Here is a 26,639-nt window from a genome sequence, read left to right as displayed (position 1 = left end):
GGCTTCCTCTATAGTGAGACTAATAACAGTTATGCATCATTGATATTTTGCAGGTGAAGTGCTGCAAAATTGTAATTTTTGCATCTATAAAATAGGGAGCATTGCATTGTAGGATTGTAAGCAGTGAGTTCTGATAATGCCGTGGACACTGTTTTTTCATACTCAGAATTGGGATACATAAATAAAGTGGTGGAGGGTAAATATAGTTCACTACATAGGGAGTGACTGCAGGCAGCGTGTGACTATGAGCAGAAGTTCGGTGTCTTCTTCTGTAATTGGAGTTTCCAATGTCTCCGGTCAGTATTTATATTATAGTATTGTATTTATGTTCATCACAGTCTGCTTCGTAAGGACCATCATTACATTTTGCAGACAAAACATTTAGTCTGTTTTATTTATTAATAAGAAATTCTGGGCTCCAAAACTCCACTAACCACAAATAATATTTGATCTTAATGAAACGTCCTCTCCAGCGTCCCCCCGGTTAACTGGACTCCGCTGGCTCCAGTCCCACCAGATCTTTCCCGTGTCTGTATCCCGTTCATTTTACATGCTCACTTTCTCATTAAAAGAAAAGAACGCTTGAGAGATTTGTATCCGACTGCAGGAAAAAAGACAGAGAGAAATAGTGTTTCTGTCAATCTGTCATGTGGACGAGACACCGGGTCACAGCGCTGTTATTCTACACCCACGGACTCGGAGGAAAAAAAAAAAGAGGGTGAAACCTGCTCCAAAAAGCCCACCATTATTACCTGCTTCTCCTCCGCTCGGCCTTCCAGACCTCTTTCTAACAATCTCGGTGTGTCAGAGCAGGCAAGATTTCACTCATCCCCTGCACAATATTTCATCAGTCTGCAGGAAAAAAAAGAAACGTCTGCAAGAGCACCAATCAGTTTGAAAGACCTGACAAATGCAATAAGCCAAAGGTTTATTTCAGCGCTCTCTCTAAATGGGTTTTAAGATATTGTATTACTCTGTTTATGTAAGTCTATTTCTTAATTATAGTGTGTGTGTGCGCCTTTTTAATGCGTGTTTATGTGTGTCTGTCTGCGCCCGTGTGCACGTGTCCTCGCGTCGTACGCTAATTGGTCTTGATAGGCTCGGAAAAGTGACATCATTACCAGATTGTCTGGATTTCCCCCAGAGGTCAAACAAGTGGGCAAGAGTGAAACGCTGCTCCTCGCTGCGGTGAAGAAAACAGATCCACGGAGCGCAAGATAAACGCCACCATGATAACTCCATCAGCCGTGAGTGTAACTGACACTGCGGAGGACTGGGGGCAATATTTGTGCATTTTCATCTTGAACTTCCACAGAGAAGTTTAATGGAGTTCCTTAGATTTTGGTTTTTTTTTCAGCAATATCTTTCAAAATAAAACTTTTATCTAAAACATCTGAAAGACAAGAAATAGAAAGAGACAGCGGACCGATCTACACGACCTCAGCTTCTGTTTGATCTTTGGCTCTGAGCTGAGTGTTCGGACATCATCTTGATATGATAATGGATCGTTTAAATGGATAAAAGCACCCACAAAGGACTGCGTCGCATAATGCTGCAGAGATTTTAGGATTATGTCAGAGGATGGTGATTATTTAGGACTTATTGTGAATGAAAATAGGAATATAAGCAAGAACACAATAATGCAGCTCAGTCTCACAGAAATATGTGAAATGGACAACGTTTCTTCAGCACTGTGTCTCTTGGATACCTGCTTTTTGCGGTCTGGCACCTGGTTGCAAACTTTTTTCTAAAGCCCTGACCTCACCTGAATGCTGTGGGGGTACATGCCCGTGAACGCTCTGTCAGACAGCCACAGCAAAAGCCCGCGTTCACGTCGGTGTGATACAGCACCAGGTGGCATCAGTTCATTAAGCGGACAGACAAAAACCTTTGTGGTGGTTTAATATGCTGCAAGGCAGATCAGTTTGAAACACTGCTGGTAACGACGTAACACAAAGAGCTGGAAAGTCTTTGTAAGGTGGACAGGTCCAACAAACCCTGGACTTTTACCCGCGAGTCTGATTTTTTTGCTGAACCTGGTGCTTTAGTTGCACAAGGAAACAAACCTAAATAGGAGGTGTTTTATCAGCATTGTAAGTTTATTTTGAAAAGGACTGTTTGCATCCCATGAGCAGAAACTCATGGGATGCATACTTAAAAATGAAAGTGTATTTTTAAAAGACACAGTGCACTCAGCAAGGGTTAATTGACACACTAGCCCAAAATGTCAACCCCAGACACAGGGGGACACATTGTGTGTAGCCATGAACGCCACTGACCCAGAGGCAATATTTGAGAAGTTGAGATGGGAATGTATTTGGAAATTTGAAAATAAATAAATAAATAATACAATCGGAGAGCAGAGTGTGTGCAGATAATTACGCCAGCACACAAGTGATGATTGTGGCGGATTATTTCTGTCTGAGTTTATAAATTGTTTCTGAGGAAAACGCTAGAACATTTAAAGTGATTATGTTCTCACTCTTTCTTTCTTTGTTTTTTGGGTTTTTTTAGATTGTTGACACAGAACAGCAGATTTAATACAAACTGAATCATTATCCTTCAAGTTATTATTATTATTATTATTATTATTATTTTTAGAATAAGATAAGGCTTTATAAAGTTCCCTGCACTCTCACCTACTCTGTGCACTTCTCGACTGGAGGCTTAAGAGCCAACTTCAAAAATACAACAGTTGGTGATTGACGCCACCTAGTGCCCAAATACATGATTGCACTTCACATCAATGATTACAGCAAAGTTGCCAGTCAGGTTATTTGAGCTGGTGGTTATTATAATCGATTGACTAACAAACATGCAAAATAACACAAAAATATAATAAAAAAACAAAAAATGACCTAAAAATAATTTACCATGTACAAAAAGTCTTTTCCCCAGAGGACATTTTGGTTAGACGGGGACAGCACAGGTGTTGCACACTTCGAGGTACTTGTACTTTATTTTTCCTCAAGTCTATGGTCCAGTCATTTCAGAGATAAATATTGCATCTTTTACTCCATTGCATGTATTCAGCAGTTTTAGTTAACACTTAAACAATTTGAATTTAAATACAAAATAAAGCTCTGCTGGGATTAACTTTACATCACAGCGAAGAATGAGTTTTACTTGTCCTGCATCAAAACAAGAAGGTGAATTTTTGTTTTTCCTCTTGTTGCATCACATAGTTTCTTTTGTGCAAATAATATTAGAAACAATAATTTTTCTGGACTTTCTATAACCCTTTGATACAAGAGCAAACTGGCTAGATTTCTCAAAAGCAACTTGACAAGAAATGGGCCCAAAAAATAGCAAGAAATTAGTATAAAAAATCACAGGACAATTACTGAAAATAATTGTAAGAAGAAAAAAGAAATACAATAACAACAAGAAAATGCCTTTCTTCATATACATGAAATTATATGATAACAATAATTTTTTAATTAAAAAAAACTGAAAATTGTTATGGATAAACACATCACATTGCAAAAATATTAATAATCAACATAATTTTTTTAAAGCCTGTGTCTTATTTTTCATTGATAATGTTTCTTTCTTTCTTTTTTTAAAGCCAAATTTTATTTTTGATGTCAAAACTGTCATTGTTCTGTCTCCAAAAACATGTCAACATGTTTTCTGTGAAAAGGGACATTCAGTTCTGCCAGCAGACACTGTATCACGAGATACGCAAACACACAGTGTGGTGAACCTATAAAAATAAATCATTTTTAGATATTTACTCTCACAAAAAAAGATCTCTTTGTCCCATTTTCCTCGTAAAATCCATTTCCTAAGATGGGAAATTAAATGTCAACAGCGTGACCAGTTTTTTAAGCTGCATTGCATAAAATGTTGCCTCAATTTCCATTCTTTCAGCCAGAATATCTCTTTTTTTAGCTCTTTTTAAAAAATCTGGCAGTAAAATAACACACGAGCGCTGTTTAATTTTGCTGCACAGTCACAGAAGTGCAAACACAAATAAATGCGGGCAAACAGTGACACACGAGTCTGCAGCTTCGTGTCTGTGACTCACTCTGCTCTGCCCTGCAGCAGCCCGAGTGACGGTTTTGCTCCCCACCTGAAAGAAAACATATAAACGGACCAAACATTTTGGATTTATTCATAGATAAAGTTTTGTGCTGTTTTCCTGTGAAGCTGTAAAATATTTTAAATGTTACTCTGCAAAAAAAGAAAACTTCCTTCATATTTATTTTGATTGAACTTTGATCCAAACACTAACATCTCATCAATATCCATCTGCAGGCCAGCAGACGTACTGTGCTGTACCAGAAGTGACCTCACGGTGGCGCCTGAGACTACGACACACGTCTTTCAGGTCTGTAAACTCCTCTTTTCTTACAGTTTATCATTACTGGAAACAAACATAACCACATTAAACACCATGAAGGAGCGGGATAAACAGTTTTCCTCCTCTCACTCCTCATTCATGAGCAGTGGCTCTGAGTGTGACAGACCAGTCACACGGTTGCCACCATCCACCCTCCAAAATATTTACTCAAACCAAACACGGCAGCAGAGTTTTATCTCGCACACATTGTGTTGCCCAGGGACGTCACCATAAATCTTATCGTCCGCCCTCAGTTCATCACCTCGGCCATCTGCTCGCACTTACGCTCAGGCACAGGTAGAGACACGGAAGAAATCACAATGTTGTTTTATCCCAAAGTTTCTCTTTTTGTCACTCTGTGCTGTGTTGTGAGCTTCACATAAGAAGCCAAAACAAAATACAAAGAGACAAGATGAAAACCAGACCACACAGAAGGGGATTTTATGAATGAATTGTAATTAAATTGGAATATATGTAATTCAATTTGGCATTTCGGAAAATATTTTGAATTTTTTTAAGGAAATAGTTACAATTTTTGGGGATGTGATTAACAGATTGATACCACTCTTATAAACATACATTAAATATAAAGCTGAGGCCAGGAAAGGTTAGCTTATCTTAGCAGGAAGACATTTTAGTCAGGCTGTTTTCATGTTCTTACATATACCGACAAAAAGTAATAAACTACAACTCATATACAACCCACATATTCATGATCATGTGACACTGACGGGAGTAAAACATGAGGTAGTATAAAGAGCAAAAGTCCATGTAAGGACACAGATTGTGGTGGTAGAGGACTCAAACAAACACAGGACTTTCCCCCAGGAGACTGGTGTTTGTGTCCGCTGTGAACTCAAGTCAACACTGAGTCATTTTAAGATGCGTCGTCTCCAAGTTTAATTTTCAAAGCCTAACTTACATAACTTTACATTCAGTACATAACATGACAAAGCCATCTGTGGGATGCGGATTTGTTCGATATCGTATGGACTGTTGAGGATCTGTTGTTTTAGTACATAACAGCTGGTGAAACCACAAATCGGCATTTTTACTATTCTGGTTTTGTATAGAGTCGAACATGAGTGTTTTTTAGTGAACTTTAGAGGTGCTGATTGGTAATTTTTTAAAATAATTTATTTTGTCATTTTTACTTTTTCTTTAAACTACAAACCCAGTTGTTTTAAGCGAGGTGTAACTGCTAAAAAGCCAAAAAATACGGGTGTTTTTTGGCGACTTGTCCCTGTTTTTCCCACCGTTCCACTAAAACCACTAAAAACAATAGTGTTTTACAGAGACATCGCTGCTTTGCTGTGATTGTGGCATGAAAAGAGGTTGTTTTTTATTGAGAAGAGTTTGTTTGTTTGTTTGTTTGTTTGTTTTGTGTTTACAGCGACATCAACTGCTTCTCCAGCAGTGATTGTGCCACCAAAACTGTATTTTTTAAGCCCAAACATGATCGTTTTCTTTTTATCCAGGTGGCTCTTGTGCCTCAACCTAACTTTGACCACAGTGTTGTTGAAATGTAAAGAAACGTATCGTTTCCGTTTATGCACTACGTGATAACAAACTACTGAAAATATCTGTGGTTTGCAGAAATTTACCAAACCAAGCCTTCTCAAATATGGTAAAAACAAAATGATGGCAATGGCTAAAATGTCAAACTCGAAGCGTCAAATCCATGAGCGTATCAAACTGAAGAAGGATGCGTTTTATTACTCATTTTAACTTTTTATTTGTGATTTATTTAATTAAAACTTGTCATGAGTTCTCATGTGTTAGCACCAGTCTCAGTGTGAGAACAAGTTCTGCAACATTCAATATTTCCACTGCATTTTAACTCTCATTTACTGTAAATTAATTTTTATTAAGGACCACATAAGTATTAAAAAACCCAATTACATTTATTAATCGAGTGTTTGTCTGCTGCATAAAGGTCTGATGCGCTCTGAATCGAGACAATCAATCTTTCTATCTTTATCACACAATCAATTCCCATGTGAAACCGGACTCGGAGCCAGATCAATCGGCATGACTGTCAAAACAGGTCCTCCAAAGATCTTAAATAACAAGTGCCTCAATGACCCATTTAGAAGCGCTCGTGATTATGCAATGGCATGTGTAACCGAATCTCACAGGGAAAATGTTTTCACTGAACCGGACCCGCCCGGATCAGATGTGCTCTGTGTCATAATACGGCATTATTGGCTTCAGGGATAAAGAAAGAGGCTTGTTTTTTTTTCACATGCAGTACGCTGGAGTTCAGCGAGGAAGGTCACTTAACACTTATTGGTAAAGTTATCTGAGCGGCCACATGGCTTCGCTTTTTGAGCTTTTGAGAACAGGCTTCTGTATGTTTGAGTGACGTAACTCCTTCATTTCTGCATTCAAGGTTTTATACGTTTCAACAAAAAGAAGTCAGCAGCTCTGTTTGGCTGTTTTTAGTTTGGCTCACAGGATGAAGACTTTGAATATGAGCCTGTAATTGGCCGCATATTTCAGATGGTAACAGTTTTTCTGCAGAAACTGTGGCCGCTGTATGTTTGGAATTTTTTTGTGGACCGACGGATCGACTGACAGTGAGATACAGAGATGCTGGTCACGGTTATAAATGTGTAGGATGTAAATACAAAACTTTAATTTGACCAGGATACAATTTAAGACAAGACCCCACAAAATTTTTTGAATTTTTACTCTTTAACCCTTTGATACCTAATGCAAATTGGATTGGTTTCACTCAAAAACATGGGAAGAGGGTAATGAGCAAGCCATTAGCCACATTTTTTTTTTAAATGGCAAAGGGTAAGAAAAGGAAATGACCTGATGAAAAAACTGCTTAAAAATTATTATAATTCTACAAAAAATAACTCAAAATATCTATTTATGAGTATGAGTTCATGAAAAAACTTAGAAAATAAGAAAATAATGAATAAATATTGGTATGAAAATGACAAAATAAGGCAAACAAATTGGAAAAAATCAATTTGAAAAAAATAAATAGAAAAACAGGCAGGAAACTTTTTAAATCTACTTATTTTTATTGTTTTGTGAGACTTTTCTTACCAAGTTTCTGAAAGAAAACTTGCTCGGAGTTCAAAGGTTTTAATACTTTAGAAAGGTGCCTGAAGGCAGCATAATAAAACTGATGTCACTCAAAGGGTTAACGTGGCTCCACAGACATAAAATCAGAGGTGCAGTAATGCTGAGGTTGTCAAATGATGATTTGTCTTTCTCTTTAACTCCGTGAAATCTCACATCTCTCCCATGAGAAAGTAGCACGAGGAACACCTGATACACCTGCACTCTGCTCTCGTATGAGACGCATATGACAGGAATGTGTGGGAAACACGAACAGTAAAGGAAGCAGCTGTAAACAATACAACAAGCAAACGTACAGATTACTGTCAAAGAAAGAAACCGGTTTGAAAATTAATTCTGGCTCAAGCTAACGAGGTATTTCGTCTTCTCTCAGGCATTTCAGAATAAATGTTGAGCGTATTTAGTGTGAGATCTGTGTGCATTCCTCCTCCAGTGTTGCCAGTAAGGTGATTACTGAGTATCATTTCCTCTGGCTGTGGAAACCCATTTTCTGGGTCAGTGGACCCCACCAAAGGACTGATTGAGTCTTAAATGCGGCTCCTTCAACCATACGTTTGCCCCCCTTGTACCCGAGACAATGAGCCCAACGGCAGCAAAGCAAAGCAGCAACACCCTCGCAACACTGCCGGGAAACGCCGTCACATCAGAAGAATAGGCCGCCAAAGTCAACAACACGTACAGCTCATACAGCCTCGCTCGGCTTTACGGTCTAAGATATTACAAAAACATGTTTGCAGTCACTTAACCCTTTTAAACCCGAGCTAATTGGCTTGATTTCTTTCAGAAGTAGGAGAAGAAGGCGATGAGCAACAAAAGAGCATGAGAAAAACATAAGAAAAAACAAGAAAATTACCTGATAATATGATGAAAAAAGGGAAGGAAAGAAAAAACATACACAAACAGTGAAAAAAGAAAAGAAGAAATGACTTAGAAAACATATCTAAAATGTTGTAATATGATTTTAATATGATATTATGGTAATTATATCATTTTTATATCATTTTTTCCCCACCTGTTTTTCTCTTTTCTTTCCCTAGATATCTTTCCCTAGCCTTTTCTAAAATTATTTTTTAAATGTACTGTATATATGTATATATATATATATATATATATGTATATATATATGTATATATATATATATATATATATATATATATATATATATATATATATATATATATATATATATATATAGGGACTATATACAACTTTTTTTGATATTAGAGTGAAAATCTAAATCAGCGGGCTAAGTTTAACCCTTTGATATCTGTGCAAATTAGCTTGATATCTTTCAAAAAACATGGGAGGGCGACAATGAACTTAACAAGAAATTGCCTAAAAAAATAGGAAAAAAATAGTAATAGTAAAAAAAAAAAATGTTACAATACAATTACCTGAAAATAAGCACAAAAAAGGTTTTAAAAAGGCAATTTAAAAAAAAAAAAAAAAAAAAATCTATACAGGTTTTTTGCACATTTTGTGCACAATCCCTGTTTTTGATAATGTATGATGTTGGTGTTTTAGGGCCCTGACACACCAAGCAAGAGTTGATCCACTGATGGCACAAGATGAAGAGTCAGAGGATCGACGTTAAAGTCGTTAAAATCATCCTCAAATGACCATTAACATCCGTACAAAACTGTAATCCAACCAACTGATTCATGAGTCTGCAACGAGGTGTTTGATTTTAATCTCCTTGTTTTTTAACATTTGATTCCGCTTCCTCTGCTCATCATTTGGCCTCAGGATCGCTCATGCAAGGCATCAGTGATGGAGGAGAGGAGCTGAGGAGGAAGAAGGGAGGGATCCGCTCCCTGTGTAACGAGATTCCCGGCTAATCAGTGACTTTCCTGCCTTATCTCTGCCATCAGGACACTCGGGAGGCCGAGTAACCCAGGACGAGCTGATGTCATGCTGAGATGGGTAAGAGGAGGGGTGTGTGTGTGTCTGTGTGTGTCTGTGTGTGTCTGTGTGTGTCTGTGTGTGTTTGTTTGTTTGTGTGTGTGTGTCTGTGTGTGTCTGTGTGTGTTTGTTTGTGTGTGTGTGTGTGTGTGTGTGTGTGTGTAGTCTGTTTGTTTGTGGGAACCAGTGTGTGAGTGTTTTGTTTCATGTTTGTTGCAGTGTGCTCACACAGGTGTAATGTGCCTGTGTGTGTGTGTGTGTGTGTGTGTGTGTGTGTGTGTGTGTGTGTGTGTGTGTGTGTGTGTGTGTGTGTGTGTGTGTGTCTGCTCTGTGTTCCACTTAGTGTATGTCAACTGCTACATGTGTCTTGAGCACTTAAAGCCTATAACCAGTCCTGTGTGTGTGTGTGTGTGTGTGTGTGTGTGTGTGTGTGTGTGTGTGAATATATAAGCTCTTTGCAGCAGATAACGGTGTGAAAATCATGACCGTGATATAGAATGATATATCTTAAAATCCTCAAATTTGTTAATGAGGTTCTCTTAGACAAAACAATTGGAGTTTAATGATAAAATCAACGACTTGTCTGCGTGTCCGAAAGGTGAAGTCGTCGTTAATCTGCATCCTGTCTAATGGCCAGCGGGGGAATTATTTCTTAATTCCCTTTATTATTATTATTTATCATTTTCTTATTTCATGGTCTCAATCTCCAGTTTCAAGTCTTCGATACAGCCTGACGTTTATCTTGTAAATCAGGGCTCCATTTAGAGTAAAATAGATGATAAAGCAGGCACAGGGTGACTTTAGGGCGTGGCTGTCCTGTGATTGACGCGTGGCGACCGCTGCAGTGTTGTCAGGTTCTCAGTCAGATCCGCTGCTCCACACTCCCGTCCAGATATGATCACTTCTGGCTTCAGAAAACTAAGATGGCGACAGCAAAAAAGGCCAAATTCGAGGCTTCAAACGAGCCCCCAGGAACAGCAATGCACTTTGAAGCTAATTTTACACAGCAGACAAAAATGGGGTTTATCACGTGATTCCATCGGGTCCAAAAATATTTTCCCCCATAGACTTATACTTTTTGGGGCTTCAAAACCCCACAAAATGACCCGTTTCTCTTTCAAGATTTGATCCAATAACATTGTAAATGTCTTTTTTTGCTTTTTTTTTTTTTTTTATTCATTGCAATTCAAGTTAGCAGAGCGCTAAACCAGGAGTTGGCTGCTCCGTGCCGTAAATCACTTAATCTACGAAGATTAAAACCTACAATGCAGAAGATCTGGGTAATTTAATACTTTGGAAATCAAGCTTTTTTGGGTCAATCTGCCACTGAGTAACTTCCATAGAAATGCACAAAGCCCCTCCTACAACGCTGCATCACTGTCGGCCTTATACCAGTGGGTGACATCACAGTGGCTACAGTTTACGGATAAAATACATTTTTGCGCTCTAGGCGAAACAGTTTTCCAATTTTGGAGATGTGCTTATATGCTGTCCTGCAGAGATTAAAATGAGAACATCGATTAGCCTAGTTTAGCATGAAGACTAGAAACGGGTCAAAAGCTAGCTTCCCATTTTTCAGTTAATATATTGTATTTTTATTATTATTATTATTATTTTTGCTTAATCAATAATTCTTAAAGTCTCTACTTCGTGTCGGTTGCCTGGCAACTTCACAGTTAAGGAGGGAAAGTGAATGAGCATATTTTCCAAAATCTTTAACTATTTCTTTAAATTATTTTACACATGAACATGCTTATAATAACATAATAAAGGAAACTTAAAGAATTTTACAAAAGTTGGCACTTTTTTATGATATGGGATATTAAAACATTTTTTTTTAGAATAAATTATATTAACATTATTTAATTTTTATGATATCAGTTGTGTATGTATCTGCCCTTTTTTCAGGCCTTGTACATGGCAGTTCATATTGTGTGTGCATTGTTTTGGGTCTATTTTTTATGCACAAACAGTCAGGCCAGGAGGCCAGTGTCACAGCAGACAGACGGGCAGACAGACGGGCAGACAGACGGGCAGGTGGACAGACAGGCAGCATCTCCCTGATTGCCACAGGAGGTGTCCCTTACACTGCCCCTCTCTGCAGTCAGTGGAAAAATGATCTCACTCCTTCAAACACCGCTGACTTCATCCCCTGATGTTAGAGCGCTGACATCAGTGCAGCTTTACCTGCGCAGAGCGAATCCAGCGCGACACGAGAAGGGAGCGGTCGCTTAGCGCTGGCGCAGCACGGGCCCACGTTTTTCTCAATGGAATATTGTTTTTATTATGTCATGCTGCGTGGCGCTGTACCCTCAAAACATGTGCTGAGGAGGAAGAAAACAAGGTGGCAGGTTACATGAAACTGCTCACACCCTGTTTCTGATTCTCTAACAGCTCATAGGCAGCCTTGTTTTAAAGGATCGGCTTACGTAATTTCAAACTGTTTTTGGTCGTTATTTTTAAAAGTTAATGATAAGAAAAGTCATTGCTGAGATCTTTAAACACAATAATTTTGTGAAATCTGAATCAGACTCATTGCAAAGTAGCTTTTCACATACAAGAATTTGCTCTGATATTTTTTTTGCATAACAATAAAGACAGTAGAGAAAATAAATAAAAGCAAGTCAAGAAACTTAAATATAGAAATGTGCAAAAATACTATGAAAAATAAAACAATACTGCAGAAAAATATTTAAAAATAAGTATTGAAAGGCCCAGATCACCCTGACATGCATCGCTACAAACACGGCGGCTTCAGGTGTATAAATGTGTATACACTGTATTTTATGAGCGCATCTTTAGTGTAAAATCTTAATGTGAAAAGTAAGCAGTAACAATGCAGTCAGATGGCTGTAGTGGACTGTAAGTATGAAGTAGCAGAAAATGGAAATACTTAAGTAAAGTACAACAACCAGTTTTTGGTCCTGAGGTTTGTCTGCAAACTGCTAACTTTTTATTTGTGAATTTACAGTTTGCTTGTGGTTTATATGGCAAACCAGTTTTTGTGGTAATCTGTGTGATCTTTTGACCACTTGTCGTGTTTCGAGTTCTTGTTAGTGGTGTCAGATTCCCAGAACTCAGCTGTCAGATTGTAAATACAACATGGTCAAAAAATAGTAGAATAACATTCAGTTTGTAGTAAACCGAAAGTACTATTTGCTCACGTTTTTATCCGCCTATCTTTGGAAATCACTTTATAAGGACACCTATTTCCAGGAAGTGTTTCACTCCCCCTGACGTTTTCTGTAAACATGTTCTGTGTATTCACTGTGTTTTCTAACTCAGGGAATACACAGAACATGTTTATTGTTTAGATTAAGTGAGCGCAGCATATTCTCAGTCCCAAAGTCCACGTCTACGAGTCAGCTCAGGGCTCTGCAGATGTGAAATTTCAGAGAACTTTGAGGGCTCCTTGTTGGTGTTTTTGGGGGCCTTTATGCACACAATGACCCCACCGTTACCTTTAGTGCTCCATTCATTTTAATAAATTAGCTTTGCTGTAATTAGTGATGGAATGTAACCAAGTACATTTACTCGAGTACTGTATTTTTGTACAAATTTGAGAAAATTGTATTTTACTTGAGTATTTCCATTTTATGCAATTGTATACTTCTATAAACCCAGTCAGCAAAAAACAATGTTCGTACTTTAGCGTACATTTTTGCAAACCCCAGACACATTTGTGCATCATTTTGTATCTGACACATTTAAATTTTTCTCAACATTGTAATTAAAGTGAGGTTATAATTTGGCACAGAAACAAATTGGTTACACTTAGTAAAAGATCATATTTCGGCTTAAAATACCCACATTTGGTGGCACAGAAAGCCCATAAAAAAAGCAGAGAAATTAAAAAAACACTGAGGTTGAGCGGCTCAAATGCGACGATGTCTCAGTAAAAAACAACCAAAATCAGGGGCTCAAATGTTGCTGGGAAACATCGCAATGCACCGTTAAAAACACCCATGTTCAATGCTGAAAACTTCAATGGGAAATTTGGCCACGTGCAGCTAAAAACACTCCGGAAAATGCCATCGGTTAAAAAAATCACTGAGGTTCATTGTCACAGTTCAGTGTCACAGACGCCACTGGGAAACACCGATGTGTTGTGGTAAAAAATACACCCAGGTTTGGTGCCACAGATGCAGTGGAAATGTGAGGGCTGCCAAAAAACAACTGGTGTTGGTTTCTTAGGCTTGATTTGTTGGTTACAATACATCATAGTAGTGTAGACACTAGGCCTAAATGTAGCAATAGTTATCTGTTTTCCAAAAAATGCATTAGTGTGGATGTATTCTTACGCTCTCAGAGAGAAATTCAGACTTCTATGTTTGTTGTGTTTTTGTGTAAAGCTGCTGTACTGAGGCTTTAAAGTAACACAAAGCTCTGGATCGAGGTGTCAGCCTCCACAAAGGTAACCCATAATTACCATAAATGTAGTGTTAATATCACTGAGAGACGTCCAGTGTCCGTCACAGGACACCGTTCATTAAAGACCTTCTGGCACGTCCATCCTCAAGGACACAGCTTTAAACCTCCATCAAGGACGTCCGTGCACATTCCTGTCCCGGTGAAGTCCCAGATGTCACCGGGTGGCACGGCTGCCAGTCTCACATACTTTCCCGTTTGCTCACTTCAAAGAGAGCGCAGGCGTTTTGTTCATGTCGGGCATTAGCTGCTCCGTACGATCAGAAGGTCACCTTTATCCTCTGATGTCCTCGTATTATTATTGTGTGTGTGTCTTTGTGTGAGTGTGTGGATCTGTCTGTCCACAGCTCATCTCACAAACTATTGGACCCGTCATCCTAATATTTCGTCTGCACATTTCTGACTGCATGCTGAAAGACCTCTCTTGGTTGTGGTGATTTACGATATTTGAAAACCTGTTTTATTGACTGTTTGTCATTGCTGACTCCTCACGCCTCTTAGTTGGCCCTTAGGGGTCGCAGGTTTTCCCAAAATCGGCTCGCCTAAATACAAAAGGCCTTACCGTCTATCTCAGGCCACATTTCGTCTTGGCACCAAAACTGACATCCAAAGAAAAGTTTGATCTTCAAAAAAAGGAGGAACAGTGAAAATGTGGTTTCACAGAATCGACTTGCATCTTCTTCAGGGTGAAATAACACTACACCCCGACGCTGGTGTACTACACCTCTGTGTATTTCGATTGTTTCGAGCCTTTTATACTTTTCATACCATCCTGAGTGCCTGGAGCTGGATCTTTTTGACCACAGTGTTTTGGTTATAAGTTTTTTTTAAGTATTCTCTTCCATGAGCAGTGGTAGTTTGAGGGACACTAGAATCGCTCCTGTTGCTTCTCTTTTATAAAAGTTTGATCTTAAGAGAAGCATCTGCAGATTAATGCCATACCTGATATCTTATGATCCACTCAAGTTAGGCATGTTATGAGATTGAAGTTTTTTGGGGGGAGTTTTTCCACTTTATTGACTGAAAAGGTGCTAAGAGGGACAATTTCATCAGGTGCAATGCGCCCCATTCACAGCTGCAATTCGGTTTTGTTGTGCTCTCTGCACGCCGTCATACCACCACTGGAGTATCACAGAAACGGAGCATTTTTCCCGCCCAATTTTTTTAGACTTGCAGTTGTTTTTATTTTTGGAATTTTTCCTAATAATTGTGCATCCACTATAAATAAGTGAGCAGGCTAAGTTGTGAAATAATGTAGAAAAAAATAGGGAAAATGTTCTGAAAACAATATTTTTGTTATTTAAAAAAAAATCTCAGGTTATTTCCATTTTTGTGTGTATTTTGGTAATTTTCTTTTCATTTTGTACTTTTACTTTACTTGCTTATTTTGTGGTCATTTCTTAAGTTTCTCATGACCTTCTTTCCATGTTTTTAAAATAACTCAAGCCAACTTGCTCAGATTTCAAAGGGTTTTAATACCCACAAAACTGACAGTCCCATCCGCCTCAGTTGTGCATTTTGTGTTTACTGTCAGTGTTGCTGTCAAATCTTTTTTTTTCCTGTTGCTATTGGAAGATCCCAAAAAAACAACTTCTCAATAACAGAAACAAAATCAAGAAATATTTCTTCATAACAACAAGAAAACAGCACATACTCATATAATCATATAGAATCCTGTTTAAGTACATCTCTGACCTTCACCTCCTGTTAAAATCACCGTCGCCCGTGGTGGGACATCTGCGGTCAAGCTGAGTGACCTTGTGTTATCAGGTCTCCTAGTACCGGATAAACCCAAACCAAACATAGCCGCCCACTCGTTCAGGCCTCTAAACAGGCTTGTGTGTTGTTTTATGGAAAAGATCTGGAGGCATTGTTTACACCGCAGAGTTTACAGGGCTCGAGAGTCATTACAAGCAGGAATCCAACAAAATTAGACGGGCTCCCTTGTGAAAACACTACAATGCGGGATTGCAAAACCATGAAACCCCAGATGAAAATGTGGAGCAGAGCTCAGAAAGAGCTAAAATAACTTGCTATTAATCTGGCTTTTGTTCGCTTTGTAACTGAGCGTCCTTTTATGTTGAATTCATAAGAGACATCTTTATGGTCAGTATGTCAAACAGTCCAACCATCTACATATCCTCCTTTTGATTCGACAGAGGCAGTTTTGATGAGGCGGAGGCCGTGCCCCGGGGCCAGCCCCGCTGGTTTTTCCCCTTGTATGGATAGTCGAAGCAGCTGCATCACTATAAATGACATAACATGGGATTTTTTTTCTTCTTGTCGTCCCTAAATTAGCATGGAAATGAAGTGGAAAATGGGATATAAATGGAAATGTGGGTGAAGAAGGGGCTGGTGGCAACAATAGGAGGGTTTACACAAAACCGGCGTTATGTGGGCAGCGAGCGAGTGGGCGAGAGAGAGATCAACAAGGCTCCTCTGTGTCTCCTTAAAGTCATCCTGCTTTTAGAACAAAACAATGTCTCCCACAACCCTCTTTGGTCTCCACCATGTGCCTCTGGCTGCTCATAGAGGGACAGTTTAACAGCGTGGACGTGTGAATATACATGAATGTGAATACAGGCGTATTTGCATGTGTCCTCAACGAGGTTAACTCAATTTAAATATATAACATGATGTGGCAAACTTAAAAAAATACATTAAAATTGCTAAAACAAACAAAAAAGAAAGAAAGAAAGATCTTCTTATATTTAATCCTTTGAAACCTGAGCTGGCCTGGTTTCTGTCAAAAACATGGGAAGAAGGTTATGAGCAACAAATGAAGAAATGACCCAAAAATGAGCAAGTAATTAGTTAAAAGTGAACCAAACTTACCTAAAAATAAGATTAAAAGAATAAACAAAAAGATAGTAAAAAACAAACAAAAACAAATAAGGAAATGCTGGAAAAAAATGCTTAAAATTATAATATTTTTGGACATAATTTTTTTTTCCCCAGACATTTTCCCCTAACTTTTTTCAAATTTATTTCTAAATTTACTAATTTCTTGTGATTTGTGGAACATTTTCTACCAAGGTGCTCATTGCTTTATTAACCTTGTTTTTAAAAAGAGACAAAGGCAACGTGAGGTTACGCAACAGTTGACATTCGTTGACACCAGTTTTTAGATTTTAGATGTTGGTTTGGTCTGTCTGGGCCTTAAACTCCTTGGTGCAAGTGTAAACCATTAAGCAGACCAAAAACATACGTTTAAAGTAAAAATGAAATAAATGAAAAAATTCAAATAACATAAAAATTCTTTTAAAAAAATCCAAGCTGCAAATGTGGGTTTTACATTTTTTTCATTTTCATGTTTTTTTTTCATTTTGTGATATTTTTTGAAATATATTTTTTCTCCTGTTTGAAACCGTTAAAAAGTGTGTTTTTGCTGCGCCTGTGTCTCTGTGTGGGGGAGAGTTTAGAGTCAGCTTTGTGTTTTCTCTGGCAGCTCAGCTGGGCCGGTGCAGCTGCATGGCAGCTACTTCTCTTCAGGGCTGCCAGTCAAAAACACCCCTATAAATGCTATTGTGCTCACCTGATTGATCTCTCACAGGCCCGGAGCAGGCCAGACAGCCCGACTGTGGAGGGGAATGGTCGGTGTACAAACAAGCGAGCCAGTGTCTGCGGCGGAGGAGGTTGGGCCGCAGGTGGCTAGGAGGCACGCTTGGGTTGGCGCACCAGCTCCCGTCAGATGCCAACAGTGACATTTCCTGACTATGGCTTTACACAAGCAGGCATCCCAGCAACGGTGCAGCGTCCAGGGGGGAATGAAGAACAGGCCCTGGGCGGATTTTACAGCACACAGGCAAAGGAGGAGGAGATGTAAGGGAGCACATGCATTAAACATGACACACGTTCTCATAAACACACTAATAAAGCTCTCTTTCTGTCTCTTTTCTCTTCACACACACACACCTCCACTCATCTGTTGCAGAGAGCAGGCGAGTCGAGCAAGGCCTGTCTGGGGTGAACATCACTGCCAGGAATTCCACAGGGGTGGTGCACGGGTGGGAAATCACTCGACGTGTCTCTGTGGTCAGGCAGGCAGTGACAATCCCCTGCACCAGCCGCAGGAGCACAACGCCAGGAGGTGTAAATCAAAAACCTGGAACGTCTCCGAGCTAATCATGTCAGTAGAAGTGAGTCACAAATTAACTTTGAGCTTTTCTGTCCAAGTTAAAATACAGAACACTCACTGTTTGGTCTCTCATAATCAGGGCTCTTTTTAGGCTCCAAAGGAAGGTGTTTTGTAGCAACCTGCCATTGCATTTACATTTTTTAGGCCCCAAACAGGGGTGTTTTATAGTGACCCATCAGCGTGTTTCCATCTGCTTTTAGGCACAAACATAAGTGTTTTGTAGCAACCCGTCATTGTGTTTCCCTCAGCTTTTTAGTCTCCAAACATTGGTGTTTTGTAGTAACTTCTCTGTGTGTTTCCATCTGCTTTTACGTTCTAGATGTGGGTGTTTTGTAGCAACTTCTCTGTGTGTTTTCATCTGCTTTTAGGCTCCAGACGTGGGTGTTTCGTAGCAATCTGTCTCTGTGATTACAGCAGCTTACTGGTCACCAGACATGGGTGTTTTGTATTGACCAGTGGTTTCCTTGGTTCAAACAAGGGTGTTTTGTAGCGACATGTTGGTGGTTTCCATCAGCTTTTTAGGCTCCAAACGTGAGTGTTTTGTGATGACCTGTCAGTGTGTTTCCATCAGCTTCTTAGGCTTCATACATGGGTGTTTTGTTGCAACCTATCTTAGTGTTTCCATCAGCTTTTTAGTTATCAAATGTTGGTGTTCTGCAGTGATCTTCCAGCATGTTTCTTTCTGCTTTTTAGGCACCAAATGTGGATGTTTTGTAACAACCATCTCTGTGTTTCAGTGGTCTTTTTAAATCTCCAAATATGGGTGTTTTTAAGTGACCTATCGGCATGTTTCCATCTGCTGTTAGGCTGGTGTTGTGTGCCAACTTGTCAGTAGGTTTCCATGGGCTTTAAAGTCACCAAACGTGGTTGTTTTGTAGCAACCTGTCTGTGTTTCCATCAGCTCTTTAGATATGAATTGTTGGTGTTCTGTTGTCACTCACTGGCATTTTTCTATCTGCTTTTAGGCTCCAAACATAGTTGTTTTGTTGTTACCATTCACTGTATTTCTAGGCTCTTTGAGGCTTCATACATGGGTGTTGTGTAAATATTTGGTGGTAACCATCAGATTTTTAGGCATCAAACATCGGTGTTTTGTAGCAACCCATCAGCTGGAATAGTGCAACAAAAAGCGTTTTTTATGGAGACATCACTGCTTTTGCTGTTGGCATTGTGCCCCCAAAATCGTGTATTTAAAGCCAAAACATAAGGTTTCCTTGACTATAACGAAGTGTTATTTGTGCCTAAATCTAATCACGTTAATGTTAATGTGAATCTAACCTGTCTGTGGTTTGCAGAAACGTACAATGCCAACTTTTTTTCCCCATTTTTGGGGTTTTAATATGAATACTTATGATTTTATGACAACCAGACACACTTCATGTGCTGATAAAAACCACATGATATGATCGAAAGCTCCAGAACAACCACCGAACGCAACAAGAATTTGGCTTACCGTGTGCTAAGGACACATCAGTATGAATAAAGATCTACATGTTGAAATACAGTTTGGTCAGTTTCTCATCATTGGGGCAATGATGCGAGTGTGTGCAGGGCAGCTCTGCAAGACCAACATGATATAGAGCTTTATTAACGCCCTAAACAATGGGATCTTTCCAGGAAGGTTGTAAGTTGAAATAACCCAACTCGACCTTTAAAGGAAATGTCTTTTGCTTTTTAAAAAAAATCATGCAACAAACATAGCTGGCTCTATTTTGTCTGGAGTTATTTTCAGGTACGCATTGTTTGTCCTGGACGTAACTCAGGCACTTTCGCACAAGCAGGACATGAGGCAGCCCTCATGGGGGGGGGTCCAGATTTCCAGATTTGGCAACGTGGCATACTAAGGATGTGAGATAAATCAGGAAACCTACGTAGAGTTGATATTATTTTTGGTCACCCTGGAAGAGAAACTGGAAAAAAGGTTTGTCTCTGGGCACAGATACGCACGCAAGTTACAAGGGCATGTGAAACACACGCACACACACACACACACAGACTGCCCTGTGTTTCACACGATGAGTGTTTGCATTAGGCATCATTTTTCAGTTGGCATGGCACGTGAGAGAGGCTGCTCTTCCTCGGAAGCTCGATGGACACTCCAAACAAACCAGGGCTCCCTGACGGCCTCCAGCCGGAGAGTAAGTCCTGTTTGTTTTAATGCTCCTGTGATGCCGAGCGTTCTTAATGTGAGTTAATGTCACCCGTGTACAGTCAATGTCCTGTTTTATTTCTCTGTTAAGATGTGAAACAAGTTAAAGTATGAACCAAGAACATCAGAATATAGGTTTATGTAAAGGGGGCCTCTCATTGTGATGAATATAATATCACCAAGAGAGATAAAGTTAGCAACTAACTGGTGAAAATCATGGAGAATTCAGCAGTGAAAAAGACAGATATTTCCGTCTGGAGTTGGCGGAGACCAAAACGGAGCTAAAAGAGATTATGATGTGACTAGAAACTCAACTCCACATGAATGATCATGTCGCTCTGTGTCTGCTGGCTGTTTAAAAAGATGCCATCTAGTTTGTCATATCAATTTAAATAATGACAACAAATATGTTAATGTTGTGTTTACAAATTGTTACTGCTGCCCCCAACTGGCCAAGAAGAGCTATTTCACTTTTAAATTACCTTTTTGGAGGAGCAATTCATTCCAAAATCTAAAACTACATATTTTCTTCTTCTTACTTGTCGTGCTATCTGATTGTGTAATTATTTCAAAATAAATTGTTTTGGTGTGAGTTGTTGAGTGTTTGAGATATTGGCCGTAGAGATGTCTACCTTCTTTCCAATATAATGGACCTATATTGCACTAGATTTGTGGTGCTCAAAGCGCCGAGAACAGTATATTTGAAAAATTCAACAGCATTGTCTCTGTCCAGAAATCATGACCCAGTTACTCAAAATAACCCACAGAACCTGTTGTGAGCATCTTTATGTGGGGACTGTTTTCTTTCTACCGAAATATACCCACCAACCATACTGCGCAGAAGGAAGTGTGCATCTACTTCCAGTTCCCCTAGCACCACTGCTAATGTTACAGCTCAACTATTAATAGAAAGAAATTAGTTCCTACATGAAACTGGACGTCTGTGGATTATTTCGAGTAATAGGATTGTGATTGCAATCGTGATCTGTTGAGTGGCTGAGGAATCCACCAGCCACAGTGGCAGGTGGACAAAAATTGTATTTCCAACCCTGAAACCCAGTGCCATTTAGTTCCAACATATTGGAGAGAAGGCAGACACCTCCACGGCCGATATCTCCAACACTGGGCAACTCACACCAAAACAATCTAGAATCAAAAACAGCACTAAAGGTAAGAGGAAAAATGTGTGTTTTTTATTTTGGGATGAACTGTCCCTTTAAGAATGACACTTTTCAGTTGCAGAACAGTATATTAACGTCTATATATTTAAGGATTAAAGTTTGGGACTTTAAGGATTGAACTTTTTAATGATTTAATTTGGACGTATAAATCATTTTTCAAATTAAACCACTTGTGCATGAAGTAAAGACACCAGAAAGAATGAGCAAAGACAAATAAATAAACATATCAGTAGTTTATTTGTGGGGAGGAATTTATGTGTTGGCACTCGTGGATCGACCACTCCTTTCAAATGATCAAACTCATATGGTTTGGATTTTGGCATTGCTTGGCAAAACAGAGCAGAGCTGTTATGGGAATCCATTACATTCCCAGTAGGGGTGCGGCTGCTGCACACACACTGTTTGGTAAAGATGGGCAAGTTTATGAAAGAAACTGAGGGGTGATAACCTGCAGTGCAGTGGCAGGTAAAGCCACAAATCCAACCTTGGAGGCTGCATAATGTTTTGATCATATATTGTTTGTGTATGTTGCAAACTTTTAGGCACCTAAATAAGAGTGTTTTGAATAGACCTGTCTGTGTTTTTGTTGGCTTTTTAGTTACCAAAGGCAGGTGTTTTGTAGTTTTGTAGTGACCTGTTGGTCCTTTTCCATCTGCTTTTTAGGCTTAGAACATGGGGGTTTTGTAGCATACTGTCTGTGTTTTCAGTGGCTAACATCACCAATAGTGAGTGTTTTGTAGTAACCAGTGACTGTTTTTCCAGCATTTTTTAGGCTTTAAACATGGTTGTTTTGTAGCAATCCATCAATGCGTGTCAATCAGCTTTTTAGGCTCAAAATGTAGGTGTTTTGTAGCAACCAGTCTGTGTGTTTCCTATGGCGTTATAGGCTCTAAACGTTGTTTTGTATCAACCCGTGGGTGTTTTTCCATTAGCTTTTTAGTCACCAAACGTGGATGTTTTGTAGCAACCAGTAGATGTGTTGCAATCAGCTTTTTAAGCTCCAAAAGTGGGTATTTTGTAGTGAGCTATCGGCATGTTTCCATCTGCTTTTAGGCTCCAAATGTGGGAATTTTGCAGCAACCTGGTAGCGGGGAAAGTTTCACAAAGCAGATGTTTTTTTAAGAGACATGGCTGTTTTCTTACTGCCAGAATTGAACCCCCAAAACCAGGTGTTTTACGTCAAAACATGATTTTTTTCCTGACCATGACCAAGTGATTTTTGTGCCTAAACCTAATCAAACTTCAACTATTAAAAATATTGTGCACATGAAATATATCTGTGGTTTGCAAAAACACACAATGCCAACATTTATCTGGGGATTAGGATGAAATTTAAAAAACCCACAACTGCATGACAACTGGAAACATTTCAGAACAACCACTAAACACAGAATTTATTTTACAGTGTGCTAAGGTTACATCAAAATGTTTTTGCATGTTTTTACAGATAATACTGAGCGTTAAAGAAGAAAAGAGTTGGCAGTGATTGAAAGTTTTGATTGTGCTTCCAGTAAGTCCCTGTGTGATGTCCTTGTTTAACCACAGATCTTTATTTGTTTATCAGTCACCATCGGCTTTATCAGGAGCGAGGGAGGAGAAGGAGGGACCAGAGAGGAAACCGAAGCTCCAGAGGAGAGGGAAAGAGGACAGACGGTGAGGTGTTGTCGACAAGGCCTCCAAACAAACACCATCCCCCACAGAGAGACGCCTCGGCCTCTGGCTCCTTCTTCTCTCCACATCCTCTTTTTCTCTCACTCTGTCTTGCTTCCTTGTTCTTTCCATTCATTCTTTAACCCTTTGAAACCTGAGCATATTGGCTTGATTTCTTGCCAAAAAAGGGAAGACGGCAATAAGGAAGAAATTAGCAAAAAAAAAATACATGAAAACTACCAGAAAATAAGCACACAAAAAGAGGAAAAATAGATAACAAAAACATGACAATTACCCGAAAATAAGCAAAACATTTAAAAACTAAAAAAAAACAAACAAGGAAATTACCTGAAAATAAGCCAAAAAAGGAAAAGTAAAAAAACAAAGTGATGAAAAAACATGGATTTTTTTAAAATCTTTAACATAACTTTAAATATACGGTTATAATAATTATAAACGTAGAATTCTGGACATTTTCCCCTATTTTTTCCCCCTTTTTCTGAATTATTTTTTAAGTTATTGTTGGTGACCCTTTACCAATTTCCTTAAAGATTTGTCAAATAACTAAAAAAGCTTCTGAAATGCATCTAAATAAACCACAAAAAAACTGATGTCAATCCAGGTTCCAAAGGATTCATTTTCTCTGAAACTCTCTCCGAATATTTCTTTTTGTCGACCTCCATGTCGACCTATCTGCCTCTGCCTCTCACTAACTAGAGCAGCTGAAGCTATAATAACATTTCACCCATCCATCAAGCGCAGCCAGCTTTGATCAATAAGCACTTTGGGTCCACTCCGCAGCACCGCACTGAACTTAAAATGTCTCCCCTCTGTCTCTGTCAGTACTTATCTCTCTGCTGACAAAGCTGTATTACACTCATGGGTGGATGACTGTTACAATAGATTTCACAATGCATTTCAGCGCTGCGTTGTGTGTGAGTGTACTGTAAATGAAAAACACAGAGGCGATCTATAGCAGCTGCCTGTAATCTTTACAATTTCAATTCATCCTGAAGGATCTGTAGAAAATCATGTCCACTTTAACAACGGCACAATAGTAAATGTATCGCCGTGATTTCTTTTGAAAAATATGGGGTGAAGGCAACAAGCAACTTAACAAGACATGGCCCCAAAATGAGCAAAAATTTGTAAACAAAAAACAAACTGAAATAAGCACCTGGAATAAAGCTAAAAAGAAACAAGAAAATTACCTTAGAAAAGTGCAAAAAATTGAAAAACAAATACATACTTGTATTTACTTAAGTACTTACTTACTTAATGTATTTTATTATATTTTTCTGTAACATAATTTTAAATTTAAAATAAATTATAATTATCAATACAGTTTTCTGGATATTTTTTCCTATTTTTGTACAATTTTCTAATAATTCTCCCCTCTTTTATAAAAACTAATTTTTAGGTAATTTTCTTCTCACCTTCTACTAATTTCCTGCAGTTTGTTGGGCATTTCCTGTGAAGTTGGACATTAACTTTTTCCCCGTGTTTATGAAAGAAATCTAACCAAAGTGTTCAGGTTTCAGAGGGTCAAAAAGCTTGTGAAAGGCGCTTGAACGCAGCCCAAGAAAACTGATGTTGATCCAGGTTTCAAGGGGTTAATGTAGCTGTTTCTGACCCCCTTCTTTTCTTCTTTTTTTTTCAACAATTTAAAGATGTCAACCACATGTGAATCAAAAACACATGTACCGTCCAAACACGTGCCGCTTTTCAGGAGTCAAATTTTTTTCCCCGTATTTGTGTTTTGTCCGAACTTACATGTGACAGTTTTTAACTTTAGACTTTAAAAAAATAAAAGTGACAGAGGGGTTTTCCACACAACAACTTTTATTCCACTCACTTGAAATCACATCAGCGTTTTTCACATGAGAGAAGTTAATTTCACAAAGAGAGCGATGGTTCTCAAGCTAGAAAAATACAATGCTCAGATGGAAAATTGGGGAGTTTTGTGTCCAGAAAAAAACCCTCACGCGCTTTTATGTCACATGTGGGATTTCACATGCAGCTTTTTTGCAAGAGCAGGACTTTGCCACACTGTGTGGTCACAACAAAATAACGTCGAGTCATGCTTCAAGATCAGGGACAAAATAAGATTGTGGAAATCACGTGCAAGGAACACACTTTATTGAAATTAGCTTTTCTTCTACAATCAAGGTTTTTTTAAGTAGTAAAATTAGTAATTGATCAAATCAACCCAATTTTTAAGTTGATTTTTAAGTTTTTATTAAATTAAACCTTGAAATTGTCATTTGTGTCATAGTTGTTTTGCCTGCAGGTCTTAACTGTCTGAATTTTTCCAGGCATGTTTAGTGGTCAGAGGAGGGGACTCAAGGGGGAAACAAGTTCAATTATCCAGCACTTTCACTGAGCTATGACGACATGAATTTCATTTTTAATCAATCAATGCAGAATTTTGTATTTAAATTGCACACAATATCACGCTGAAATAATTATCAACATTATTACGTCAACACGACTCATCAAATAATGTTTGCATTATAAAGGGATTTTCTAAATTACAAATTTATACTGCAGTCAGGCCTTTAATTAGGCGGTGGTGGTTATAGGTCCCCTGAATTACTTTTTAGAGTACAAATGTGATGATTTTAGACTCAACTTGACAAACTTTTTCAAGTCTTGCTCCCTTGTTTGTTTGTTATTCCCTTTCTTTTTATTTCTTTTTTTTGGTTTGATTTTTACACATTTTCAGGAAATTTTCTTGTATATTTAACTAATTTTCTTGCTCATTTTTGGGTTGTTTCTTCTTTCGTTGTTCGTTGTGTTCTTCGCATGTTTTTGAAAACGACATAAAGACAGTATTCTCAGGTTTCAGAGGTTTGAACTCCAACATACCCCAAAATGCTACACACTGGACCTTTAACTCTCCATACTCACACAGTTTTTAACTAGCTTATATACTACAACAGCATAACAGAATTTAAGGTGTGGTTTTGGTTTGCCGCCCCAAGATTTGTAGTGGCCCCATCCGGCCAAAAAATCTTGGGGCACCACCGTCATTTTCCCTTTAATCCCCCTGTGACCCCTTTAGATCCACCGTGAGATTGTTGTTTTAGGAGACACTGTTTTAGCTGATGTGGTTACCGGAAAAATTAGGACTTAAATGTAAAAACACTAACGTTTACCTCTGTGATATCGTTGAACCTGTGCTGCTCTGCGCTCAGTGCCGGCTCTACACTGCAGGGCTGATGTAATATTTATAGCCTGCTGTGTGCATCTAAATTCACATCTAAACATCATTAAGCAGGAAATAACATGCGCAGTATCACCTGTTATGGAGATTGAATCAGATATCAACAGGGGAGAGAGAGGAGGAGGAACGCTCTGAAACCGTCTCTGCATCTCATTCACCGCCGACTCGAAAACTCCCAAATCCCATCAGAACTTTTGTTTCCTGTCTCCTGGCTAAAAAAAACACTCTTTGTGGCTTCAGGTTTTAGTTTCAATAAGCAGCGAGCGTTTCATTCTGTGTACAAAGCTTCCTGAAGAACACTTTAAATCCTGCACTGTAAAATGTGACCAGTTGATCTTACTGTAGATAATCTGGGAAACCAGTTGCCTTGAAAAAGGAAAGTAAATACAACTATAAATCTTGATTTGTTTACGTTGTATCTAAATGTAAAGTTTACTTAAAATGTGTAGTTGTTGCACCTTAAAAATAAACGGTGAAATCACCGTGTCCGACTTAACATGATCATCACAAATGTTATCTGA

At 38.7% G+C, this 26,639-nt stretch overlaps 1 long non-coding RNA gene across 1 annotated transcript in view; it reads left to right on the top strand.

Annotated features, from left to right (window-relative positions):
• LOC148186285 (uncharacterized) overlaps positions 1–25,119 on the top strand; it is a 146,952-nt gene extending 121,833 nt beyond the window's left edge. Inside the window, exons 7-10 of the long non-coding RNA XR_015775080.1 lie at positions 4,261–4,333; positions 9,191–9,367; positions 17,328–17,913; positions 22,807–25,119. This is a non-coding gene — a long non-coding RNA (uncharacterized LOC148186285). The remainder of the gene's footprint in view (positions 1–4,260; positions 4,334–9,190; positions 9,368–17,327; positions 17,914–22,806) is intronic.
• The last annotated feature ends 1,520 nt before the right edge of the window (positions 25,120–26,639 follow it).

Source organism: Plectropomus leopardus, chromosome 19 (assembly GCF_026936395.1).
Source record: "Plectropomus leopardus strain MGB_pleo_1.0 chromosome 19, ASM2693639v1, whole genome shotgun sequence".
Lineage (NCBI taxonomy): Eukaryota > Metazoa > Chordata > Actinopteri > Perciformes > Serranidae > Plectropomus > Plectropomus leopardus.
The sequence above is the reverse complement of the archived record's forward strand: the minus strand, read 5'-3'. Positions and strand labels throughout refer to the sequence as shown.